Raw genomic sequence first — 12,522 nt, 5'->3', positions numbered from 1 at the left:
TACTTTTGCACCACAACAGCACCACATACAAATATTAATGTACTATTTGAACATTACATATAAGCTTCGTAGGTGATCAAAGCAAGGGATGTTCTGCATTGGGTCATCCACAGAATGCACCTTGGTGACTTTTTGTTGTTAGGTCCATTCAGCTCTGCAAGTTTAATCAGTTTTGAAGTCTCACTGCCAAAGTCAATTGTTCAAGGCCCAAAAGGATAGTGTGATTTTAAGGAATGTTGCAGAACAATCATTTTTGTTACTAGAATTCCTGGACAGTGGCAGAAGCATGACAAATAGATAAGAGTGTTGAGCGACAACTTGGATACAGAGTGAGCATCAAATACATTGATAAAATGGTCAAACTGCAATACTCAGTTTCAAAGAAGGTTAAGGGAGAAATTTGGAATAAAAGAAGGGAGCATGGAGAATGAGATTAAGCAGAGATAGCCAGGACTATCACGTTGGACTCAATAGGGAAATGACAGGGAAATAAAGATATTTAATGGTTGTTTCAGAGCGTTGACATCGGAGCAATCAGCTCAATAGCCTCTCTTTATGCTAGACATTTCTGATTCCACATCAGAAATTCAAGCACACACAGCACATGATTTTCAACATGTAGATTAATGATGAAAAATTGTAGATGGCTCACACTGAAATATATGGCAAGCTTTTTTTTTTGTCTATCTATGCTCACTGTATCCTTATGGCAGATACCTGAAGCCTTACATGGAACAAGGTAAGAACCTCAGGCACCAATAATTGATCCCATCAGTAAGAACATAAATGAGCAGAAGTAGGACACTTGGTCCTTTAATTCCTGACTTTTTCATAGGGTCGTGGATAAACTCCCACCTGAACACCTTCCTACACTTTAGCTCTATCCTTTGATTTCCTTCATATCTACATTTTTTTTCATTCAAAGAATTTGGGGGTCACTGGCTGGACCAACATTTATTGACCATCCCTAGTTGATCTTGAAGGTGGTGGTGAGCTGTCTTCTTCAACTGCTATAGTTCTTATGGTGTAGGTAAACCAACAGTGTTGTTAGGGAGGGAGTTCTAATTTGAGGTCAACCTGACTAATAGAAGGTGTAGTCAATGTTGTGATTTATCAGGCTGACCTTGCTCAGGGTCTATTGATATCCAGTCTGGCTAACTCATGGGCTACCAGGGTGGACTGTCTTTGCGGGAAACTTTTGTCACTAGAATTGAACATTGTTCTCACATTCAGTGCTGTTGCTGCAGCTTCGCCCCAGTCTTTCTGTTTGCAATCACAACTTTGTGTCCCAGTGGATGTACTATAGATTTCCAGAAGGCATTTGATAAGGTGTCACATCAAAGGTTATTGTGGAAAATAAAAGCTCGTGGTGTTGGTGGTAACATATTGGCATAGATAGATAACTAGGTGGCAAACAGAATGCAGACAGTAGGAATAAATGGGGTCTTTTTCAGGCTAGCAGAATGTCAGCGTGATGTAGCACAGGAATCGGTGTCAGGACCTCAACTCTTTACAATTTATATAAGTGATTTGGAAGAAGGGATCAAAAGTATGGTGACTAAGTTTACTGATGACACGAAGATGAATAAGAAAGTAAGTTGTGAAGAGCATGTGAGCTTTCAAAGCAATATAGATAGGTTAAGCGATTGGGCAAAGATTTGGTAAATGGAGTTTAATGTGGAAAAGTGTGAAATTGTCCATTTTGGCAGAAAGAATAAAGAAGCATATTATCCAAATGGTGAAAGGTTGCAGAGTTCTGAGGTGTAGATAGATCTGGGTGTCCTAGTGCATGAATTGCAGGTATAGCAAGTAATCGGGAAAGCTGTTATGTTTTATTTTATGTTATGTTTTATTTTAAGGGAACTGAGTGCAACAGAAGGGTGGTTATGCTTCAGTTAAAGAGGGCATTGGTGAGACTGCATTAGGAGTACTGAGTGTGCCTAGAACATCTGAATTACTATTGGTCACCATACTTATGGAAGGACGTTAATGCTTTGGAAACAGTTCAGAGAAGGTTTATTAGACTAATACCTGGAATAAGCAGTTTGCCTTATGAAGAAAGCCTAGCCAAGCTAGGCCTGTACACTCTGAAGTTCAGAAAAATCAGATATGACGTAATTGAAACATATAAAATCCCGAGAGGACTTGACCAGGTGATTGTGAAAAGGTTGCTTCTTCTTGTGGGGTAATCTAGAACTTGGGGTCATAACTTAAAAATAAGGAGATCCCCATTTAAGACAGATGAGGAAAACAAAATTCTCCTTGAAGGTCTTCAGAATTCCCTCCCTCAAAGGGCACTGGATGCAGAGTCTTTAAAATATGTTTAAGTCAGAGGTAGGTAGATTCTTAATTATCAGGAAGATGAAAGATTATCAGAGGTAAGTAGGAATGTAGAATTAAGGTTAAAATCAGATCAGCCATGATCTTATTGAAGGTGGGAGCAGGCTTGAAGGGCTGAATGGTCTACTCCTTGTTCCTTATTCATATGTTTGGAAATATTGCATATGAGAGCTTGATGTGCTGAAGTGTGACCCCTTGTGTCCTCTATTTATCTTTGCCCCTCTAGTATTGCTCATTTACATTATATTCTGCCCTGAGAAATATCATTTGAAAACAGCATCAGTCTCAGGATTTAAATCCTTATCTGCCCCAAGTTAACATCAAGGACACAACGCAGTGTTAGTTTTTTTACTGTAGTTTCTTTCAGTTTAAGAAGCAAGAAACTACATCCTCCCCCAAGAACTGGACATATCTGACTCTCCTTGGGCAACGACAGGTTGGGAACTGGTTGTGATGCCTAAACCCAGTCGTCCTCAGTCAAGTTGAGAGAGACAGCTTTCGACCAGGGGCCTCAGCACAGAAAAATAAGGGCAGCCTCTAGCACCAATCCAGGAGCTTGGATAAGGTTGGTCACACATACAGGGCAGTCAGTCAGGATCCTCCTCTCATGAGGGGTTAGGAGCCAAATGTCATGCAGCACACCATGTCTTGATTATTTCTGCCCTATTGTTTCCCCCTGAAATGTGACAGAGTGGGGAGATAGAAGTGGATGGCATGTTGTTCCATTTGCTGTCAGAAGGAGTCCCGTATGAATGAGTTGGCAGTCCAGAGGGCATGCAGGGACAATGGTGTCAGGGTCTTTTGTGGGTGACAGCAAGTGATGATGATTTTGCAGGCAATAGTAAAAGTGGTAGGGTATGAGCCTTCAGGGGAGATTGAATGTAATAGAACAGATGGAGCAAATGAGAGATGTTGGACAGAGAGTGTAGCACTTATGTTGGTGAAATGGAGAGGTTCATTTGAACTTCATCATACATTGCTATGCATTCCTCTAGACAGCTGAGACTGCCCTGACTCAGGTGGCAACCTCAGACAGGCTGGTGTTATAGAGTCATAGACAGAAACAGACCCTTCAGTCCAACTGTTCCATGCCGATCTTGTTCCTAAACTAAACTAGTCTGACCTGCATATCACTTCAAACCTTTCCTATTCATGAACTTATCCAAATGTTTTTAAACATTACCACTGTACCTGTATCTGTCACTTTCTCTGGCAGTTCATTCCACACACGACCACTCCATGTAGAAAAGTTGCCACTCATGTCCTTTTTAATTTTTTGCCACTCACCTTAAATATATGCCCCCTCGTTTTGAACTCCCAACCCTAGGAAAAAGACCCTTGTCTATGCACCTCTTGATTTTATAAACCTCAATAAGGTCACCCCTCAACCTCCTACGGTCCAGTGAAAAAAGTCCCAGCCTTTCCAGCCTATCTTTATATCTCAAACCCTCCATTCCCAGCAACATCCTGGTAAATCTTTTCTGAACTGTCTCCAGTTTAATAATATCCTTCCTATAACAGGGCAACCAGAACTGCACACAGTACTCCAGAACAGGCCTCACTAACGTCCTGTACAACCTTAAATGAAGTCCCAACTCCTATACTCAAAGGACTGAGCAATGAAGGCAAGTGTGCTAAATGTCTTCTTAACCACTCTATCTACCAGTGACGCCAATTTCAAAGAATTACTTATCTAAACTGTTAGGTCTCTCTGTTCTACAACACCACCCAGGGCCCTACTATTAATTATTTAAGTCCTGTCCTTGTTTGTATTACCAAGATACAACACCTCACATTTATTCAAATTAACTCCATCTGCCACTCCTCAGCTCACTGACCCAATTGATCAAGAACTCTTTGTAATCTTAGATAACCTTCTACAATGTCCACTATACCACCAATTTTGGTGTCATCTGCAAACTTACTAACTGTGCCTCCTATATTTTTATACAAATCGTTTATACAAACGACAAACAAAAGTGGACCCAGTCCTGAACTCCGTGGAACGCTGTTAGCCACAGACCTCCAGTTCAAAAAATGACCCTTCACCACCATCCTCTGTCTCCTACCATAAAGCCTATTTTGTATCCAATTGGCAAGCTCACCATGAATCCCATGAAGGATAACTTTGCCAATTAGTCTACCATGTGGAAACTTGTCAAAGGCTTAACTAAAGCCCTTGTAAACAACGCCTACCACTCTGCCCTCAGCAACCTTTTTGGTTACCGGCCTCCCCCGCCGGCCCAGAGGGAAGATGACATCTTGCCTCTGCACCACTCCATCCACGAAGACCTCCAAAGCAGGTACAGCAAAGCAGGGAATCAATTTTTCTCTGCTTGCTGTGTCCGGGAAAAATTTCAAGAAGTGTATGCGAGAGCTTCAGACTAACTGCTTATCTGGGAGGGAGACCACCTTTTAAAAATAGTGCCAGAGCCAGGAATGACAGTCCATTCTGGGATATCATAGCAGTGACATTTATTTTGAGTACAGCATGTGGGTAGAATGAGGCTAGAAATGGACCAGAATGGTGCCATATGGGCCAGGCAGGTAGTTAATGAGGTGGGTTTGCTAAGATGCAGCAAGAAATCTTGATAGACGTCACACAATAAAGCTCTGTGAAACTCAACAAAACTAACTCTTAGCCAAAAAAAAACACAACATTCAGCCGTATATTTCAAAGTAATTAATGGGCTGTAAAGTACTGAGGGACATTCTAGAGTCATGAAAATCATTGAAATGCAAGTCTATTTTTCTCTGTCAAAGGGCCTAGGTGCTTGGAGTAATCTGCTGGACTATGTTGTGGAGTCACTAATATCAGGGATGGCTAGACTGAAGCAGGGCAAGTGCTTGGGTTAATGCACTATGGGGAAGGACTTCATGAAGTCAACAGCTTTTTCTCGATGTGATATTTCCTCAGTCAGACGCAGGGTGTTCAAGAGACCTAACTAGAATGTTCTGCTGACAGACAGATGTCACTCAAAGCTTGCAGTTGTGGTTTGAGAAAAATAACACTTATCCCACAGCATTCCGTTTTGACTCAATTCGTTGTATCAATTTGGAGTATGAATATCCATTAAGGGAAATAAAACCTAATTTAATCCCTAAACTTACTTCAAATATATTCCATAAGGGTTTCAGAGTTAAGTTTATTTTTCTCCTACAAGCTCTACTTTCCAAAAGCAAACTTTGTGTTGCATCATGATTTCTTTTTGATTTGCAACACTGCCTATCTTTCTAACTCTGCTGATGTGGCACCAAAGGCCTTGGCCCTTCACCTAGTTCTTTGCTGTGTCAAGTCTTCTTCTGTATACGCCATATCTCTAAGATCTGATCTCAATGTCTTTAAGGCTACAAATATTTGCAAAGTCAAATCCTTTATGATGCATTGTAAAACAATTAACTGTCATCTCAAACTAACAGAGAGCAGGCCTGGTTATGAGGGCTGCACCTGGAAATCTGTAACATTTTTTTAAAATCCTCTTCTTTGTTATAGTTTCTGTAGTAACAGAAATTAAGTATTCATTTCATTTTATTCAGAATTTTTTTTATTATTCAGAAATAATCACAGGAAATGCTGTAGGCACTGTAAGGTCAGGCATCATCTATGGAGAGAAGACCGGAGTTAACATTGCAATGAGATTTCCTTTTTATTCTTTACTCCATGTAATGTACTTCATTCAGTACTGGAAAAGTATGTAAAGGTCAAGAAGGAGCCAATAGGCATTAAGGAGGATAGAGCATCATAGATTAGGATTCAATCATAGTAGGGAGAAAGGAACTTCTTGTAACAAAGCATGTGGCTGACAAAGAACTGAAGGATTTGAAGTTTGACAGTTTGGTAAGAAAGACATTGAAAAAGTCTTTGGCCCCAAAACAGATTCTTATACGCCTTGAAACATTAACTCTGCTCTCTTTACAGATGTCACCAAATCTGCTGAGATTCTCAAGTAATTTTCGGCTTTTATAATTGAAAAAAGTGACCATTGAAGCAATAGCCAATAGCTTGGAGAGGGAAAGAAGTCTTAGCAATGATCCAAAACAAGGTCTTTGAAGCTCCACTTTGGAAGGTAAAACCGGAATTTGAGATTAAATGTTTTCAATTTTAGCTCGAGGTGGTAATGAGAGAATCAAGGCTATGAGGTAGAATCAGGATCAATAGTGAAATCTCTGGTGAGGATTGAACACAATTACTTTGAATTTGTTGGTGTAGAATCAAAGATTTATTTCATCTGTGATCAACCTGCAGCACTGTAACAATTCTGAATTAAGAGTAATGATGGAAACGTAAAGCCGGGTATCTGTAGTTACAAGTAATGTGTGTTTATGGCTTACACAGACTGCACCACAAAGGCAGAAGTAGGGGTCACATGACTACAGCAGACCAGTCAGTACACTGATTACACACATCACTTACTGCATTTCTCCAAACATTCCCATTTTCATAAAAATACAAATAAAAACTATTTCCAATTACAAATTACCCAAGCTAACTGAAATAACTCCACAAGAGGCTGGTATCCCATCACCAAGTCACCCTTTATTTACACATGAACAGTTCTTGACTATAGCACTGCCTCATACAGAGACAGGTACCAGACTGTCAGTACCGCTGACACTCACTCACCCTTTTAAAACGTCAGCCAGGGCTTTCTGATTCGTCCAGATTAACAGCGAACTCATATTCTACGAGGTCCAGCTGGCTGACCTAGTTACAAATCACTACATTAGCAAACATAAATGGTCAATAATGAAAAATATTATTCATTAACAAAACTCAATTAACTCCAGTCTGTTCCAATCTCAGTCTCTGCACGTGCAAAGCGTGTCATTTTGGATCCAAGCCAGTTGGTGAGACAGAAACCAAAACACCTTTCTTTCTGGATCAAGTTTATTAACTATGCATTCATTTTGTTTCTCCATCCAGAGATACTTTTATGTACCTCCTGAACTTTCTTCTCCCCCCACCACTAAATCACCCCCTTGTCTCTAATTGAACAAAACATGTACATGCACTGGCCATCAGGGGTACTGCAACAACAAAAATGAGGAAGGGTCAGGAGAGAGGGAGGGGACGAAATTAAAATAGATTTAGAGGAGAAAATAAAGCACTGCACCCCCTGCACTGTACTACTCAGTGTTGTAGCTCCGTCCACATATCTGTCCCATCTATTTCCCCCTTTTATCTCTTCACTTTTTCTTCTTTTTATATCCAAAAGTGTAACTGCACCCAACTGCGGTTCTTCTCCCCCCACCACCAAATCACAGATGGTAATTTTAATCTATTATCCATCACCACTAAATCACCCATGTTTCCAACTAATCAATGTACATGAAAAGCCCGGCAAGGACATTGCTCTCCCCTTTACAGTTACCCGGTCAATTCATTATCCAATTAACCCCATCACCTGAATAAGGACATGCCATATTAACAAATTTCCCTCCACTCTTATAAATAAAAACTTTTGAAGACATACAATCAAGGAATAAAATATTCTACATCTTACCTTTTATCAGTAACAAATATACATTTTATTATTGCCCATATAATGCAACCAACCTTCCACATTCCCCTTTCATTTGCCTCACAAAAAAAATTTGTAACACATTAAATCAAAAAGTGATTTTTTTTTCTTATATAGCTCTTCTACCACCAGGTGTCCCTCCTTTTTGGAAATGTCTTCTTTCTAATATTTCCTTTGATAGCAAGGTTAATCCTCAATGTTTTCTCAGTTAACACCCTTTGTCAAATCTATTGTTCCGAAGTGAACCATTATCCTTTAGAATATTAGATAAATAAACCTTTATATCTGGCTTATAGTAGCAACAATGTTTTGGTAGCTAAGGTCCTTCCAACTACTCCTTTGATTTTTTGGCTACCCAAACCAACAGACATTTATTTTTCTTTTTCAAGAAAATGAAAAACTCTGCCGTACTCAAACAGCCATCCAGAAAGTGACATGCAAAGCATCACTATAAAGGAAAATCATATAAAGGAGTTCTGAGGACAGATCACCGGATCCAAAACGTTAACTCCAATTTCTCTTCACTGAATACTGCCAACTGCTGAGCTTTTCCAGCAACTTATGTTTTTATCACTATAAAGGACTAGCTTCATTTCTTCAGGATCACTCAAGGCTGGAAAATTGAATGTGCATTCATCTGAATTGAATTTCTTTAATGATTATCTCCTCTCCAGCCTTCCTCAACAGCAGCATGTTCCACCAAAGCTCTCAATTCCAATATATCATAACTAACATTGGGTTTAGCTTGATCGCACAACCAGTTTAACAGTCTGATAAAACTTTTTAATTGCTCTGTTTCTTTCCTGGATGAAAAATCATCATCTGTGACAACCTGACTTGATTCAGCAGAATGCAACTAACACTTTCCAAGTGAGACTGTTGATTCAATCGTTCCTGATTTATTCTGCTTAATGTCTAACCATGCCTTTCAGCAAAAAGGACTAAAAAAGAAATACCGTACCCTTGCTATATCATCCAACCCACAAGGCCAGAAATTCAGCCATTCGGCCCATCGAGTCTGCTCAGCCATTCAATCATGGCTGATAAGTTTCTCAAGATCATTCTTCCACTTTCTCCCATAAATAGTCTATGCCTCTATTCTTCCTACCAAAGTGCATGACATGCCGCTTTCCCACGTTGTATTCCATCTGCCACTTCTTTGCCCACTCTCCTAACCTGTCTAAATCCTTCTGCAACCTCGCTGCCTCCTCAATACAACCTGTCCCTCTACCGTTCTTTGTAATGTCTGCAAACTTAGCCAGAATGTCCTCAGTACCTTCATCTGGATCATTAATGTATAAAGCGAAAAGTTGCGGTCCCAACACTGACACTTGCAGAATGCCATTAGTCACCGGCTGTCATCCTGAGAAGGACCCTTTTATCACCACTCTCTGCTTTCTGCCAGGCAGCCAATCTAATATCCATGGTAGTACCTTGCCTCTAACACTGTGGGCTCTTATCTTACCCATAACCACACATTTGTTTAACTTGCTACCGATCCAAATCATCTGCTTCCTTAGGTTCAAAAATACTTCCCTTTGAAATTTTTCACCCTGTTCAAAAAAATGCACTTTTTTTTAATTGATCAACTTATGTTCCCAGGAGAATGCTACTAAAAGAGCTAAGATCTTCAAGGTCACATTTTTCCTGCAAGTGGGAATTCTACACTAAAGATCCTGATCACAAAAATTCTTTCAAAACCCTGAGTCCTGGTCTGGCATTATCCTCACATTTGCTATCAGAGAGCATTTATTCTGGATAATAAGATTGGGTATCCCCTAACCGGGGTACTCATCAAATTCTTTCCAGGTTTTCAACTCATTTTCATTGGCATAGTTTATCAATTTATGTTCTTTTTTGTAGCCACTAAGAGTTCAATAATAGGAGTTTCTACTTCTCATGGTATCCCCAGGCTGTTCCATTGTCAATGTCCTTGACAAACCATGTCCTCTACCTACCCTCTTATCTTGCGCTGGATTACTACAAGGTGTCTTCCTAAGAGCACTAATCCTTTTGCAAGTTTGCAATGTTTTCTTGGTGCCAAGTTTACTTCCAGGTCTACTTTTTCATAACTCATGTTGCATTTTCTAGTCTTCCACATCTTTATCTCATTTTGTCAATCCATAGATCTTATCTCCTGTCCCTCATCTTACACTTTTAAATGATTATTGTCTTTGCCTGTGGCTTTCTCTGCTCTCCATATGAGGGGGAGAATTCACCATTCACTTGTACATTCTGGCATATATGTTACTTTAAAGCTAACTATCAGTTGTTGACCTCTGGGGCAAATAGCTTTGTCTTGTATTTCTGTATCACTTTGTCTATATTCAGTTAGTCCTTCACCTGCCATAATGTGGTCCTTATAACTGTCCAACATATATGTATGTAAAGTTTATGGTGCCTCAAATTTCTAGTTGCAAGTGTGTAAGCAGTGCCAATTAAACTTGAAGAATATCCCTAAGTTTGTTTACCATGTTGTAAAATTACTGTTTTTCCACCACTACCTTACCAATATCTTTCTACTCCTTGCTAATATACCATGTCCCCTGGATTAAAATATATTTCTGATTGCTGCATGATGTTGTAAAGCTTGCCCACTTTTCTGAAATGTTATCCTTAATGAATGTCCTTCTCCCCGCATTGAGCTGCTCAAAAAAAGTGCAGTTAACTGTAGTCCCTTCCCAAGCCGAGATATGGCCATTTATTAGCAAAGGATTTTTTTTTTTTTTTGATTTCTCCCAAAAACCAATTGATATGGACTGTAGATCCTTACCATTTGCAATGAATTCTTCACATGGACTTGCCTAAGGCAGATGTTAATACAACTTGATTTGTCGCTAGAATTTTCTGAAGTATCTCATCTATTACCACATAATTTCTTTCACACACTGCAGTGCTAAAGCAGTACTGTGCTGTCGTGCTCATGTCCACAATGTTAACATTTACTTTTACACACATTCCGAAATTAGTCACTGGCAAAATCTTTCCCGTTGTCAAGTAAAACTGTAGCTAGCAGCCCCAGTTGAGTCCCCATCCATTTTTCCATTACTTTGTCCACCATAATTCTTTTCTCTTTGCTACATGTTATTTTAGATTCTAAATCTAGTTACTATGCCTAGACAAAAATTTGTTTTTCTTTATCTCATCAATGCTATTTCAGAGCAGTGAAAATTTCAAATGGCACGAGTCTCCAATTGTAACTTCCACATGGCGTCCAGAATGCTGTTAGAAAACTGCTGCTTTCATCCAGTTTTATTTGTCAGTAATCAGCCCTCGTATCAAGGGTAGTAAAGACCCTTACCTCAGCAAGTTGTGACAAGCTTTCTTCAATAGTTAACATGGGGTAAAGTGCTCTCTTCAACATATACATACGTTCAGTTTTTCAGCCTTTTGTTTCACTGCTATCACGTTGCTAAGCCAGTCTATGGGAGTTTTCACTTTCTAAATTAACAGCTCCTTTACTAGCTCTTCTATGTTGTATTTCAGGCTGGACTTGAGGACAGCTGAAATTCTCCTTGGCATATGGTGAGTTGGCCTCTCATACTCACCTATTTCAAGATACTCTTTGGGAAGACATGCAAGGCCTGTGAAAACATCTTTTTTAATCTTTAAGGGTCTGTTTGGCAGTCAAAGGCTTAGTCGCCTGCAAAACACTGCAAATTGCTTCTGACACATTTAGGGTTACTGGTCCAAGCTTTAGATTTGCTTCAGCTGGGACTAATTAATTTTGCTTAACATCTACCATCTGGAACTCCAGATTTTCATTTTTCCCATTGCATTGGGGTCTTAGCTTGGTTTCTCGTCTTGGCATGAATATCATTCCATCATATAGCCTCACACCTTTTTTTGAGGGTTTCATTTATCGGTCACTATCTTGAATGACTTTGCACAGATCTGCAAAGCTTTATGTTGCATGAATTGCCAATGTCTATCTGACACTTCACATTGACTTGATGCTCTCCTTCTGTACTTACTATTTTGACCAGCATAAATCATTCATTACTTTTTACATCTGGTGCATCTAATCTTTTGTATGACTTCAAGTGATTTGCCAGAATCATTGCCTGACATCAATCTTTATAGGCTTGTTTTGCTTCTTTCCAGCTAAGCACTTGGATGTGAAATGATTCAACTTCTTGCAGTTAGAGCAATACTCCCCGCCACAACTCCTGCACTGGACATGCTTTCCTCTTTTTGTGTGATGTCTCTGTCCTTGGTCTTTCTGCTGTGCTGTTGTGCAAATATTTCTTCTTTTTCACTCCCATATGTTGTTCTTGTTCAGTGCAGAATATCTCTCAGCAGAATGCAAAGCCTTTCCTGTTCTCCCATTAATATATTCCAGCAGATGATTGATAATTTCAGAACTTCTGCATATACCAATAGCTTTCCTGAGAGTAAGTTCTTCCTCTCACAGCAGATGTACTGTGGCTGTAGGACCTCATGTCTGAGACGATCCTATCTCTTACATCATTTTCCCGTTGCCCAGTCTCAGGATTCAGCTATCAGCATCAGTGTGGTTACATGTTAATCAATAGCCTCTCTCATTGAGCTCTGTAGAATAAATGCCATCATAAGTAACATTAATATGGGGTTCAATGTGTGTCTTCAAAGCCTGCAAAATCTGCCCTGTCTGGCTTCTTTGTTCCTCAAAGTGTGATCT

Source organism: Rhincodon typus, chromosome 21 (assembly GCF_021869965.1).
Source record: "Rhincodon typus isolate 14 chromosome 21, sRhiTyp1.1, whole genome shotgun sequence".
NCBI lineage: Eukaryota > Metazoa > Chordata > Chondrichthyes > Orectolobiformes > Rhincodontidae > Rhincodon > Rhincodon typus.
This window is presented reverse-complemented; position numbering follows the sequence as displayed.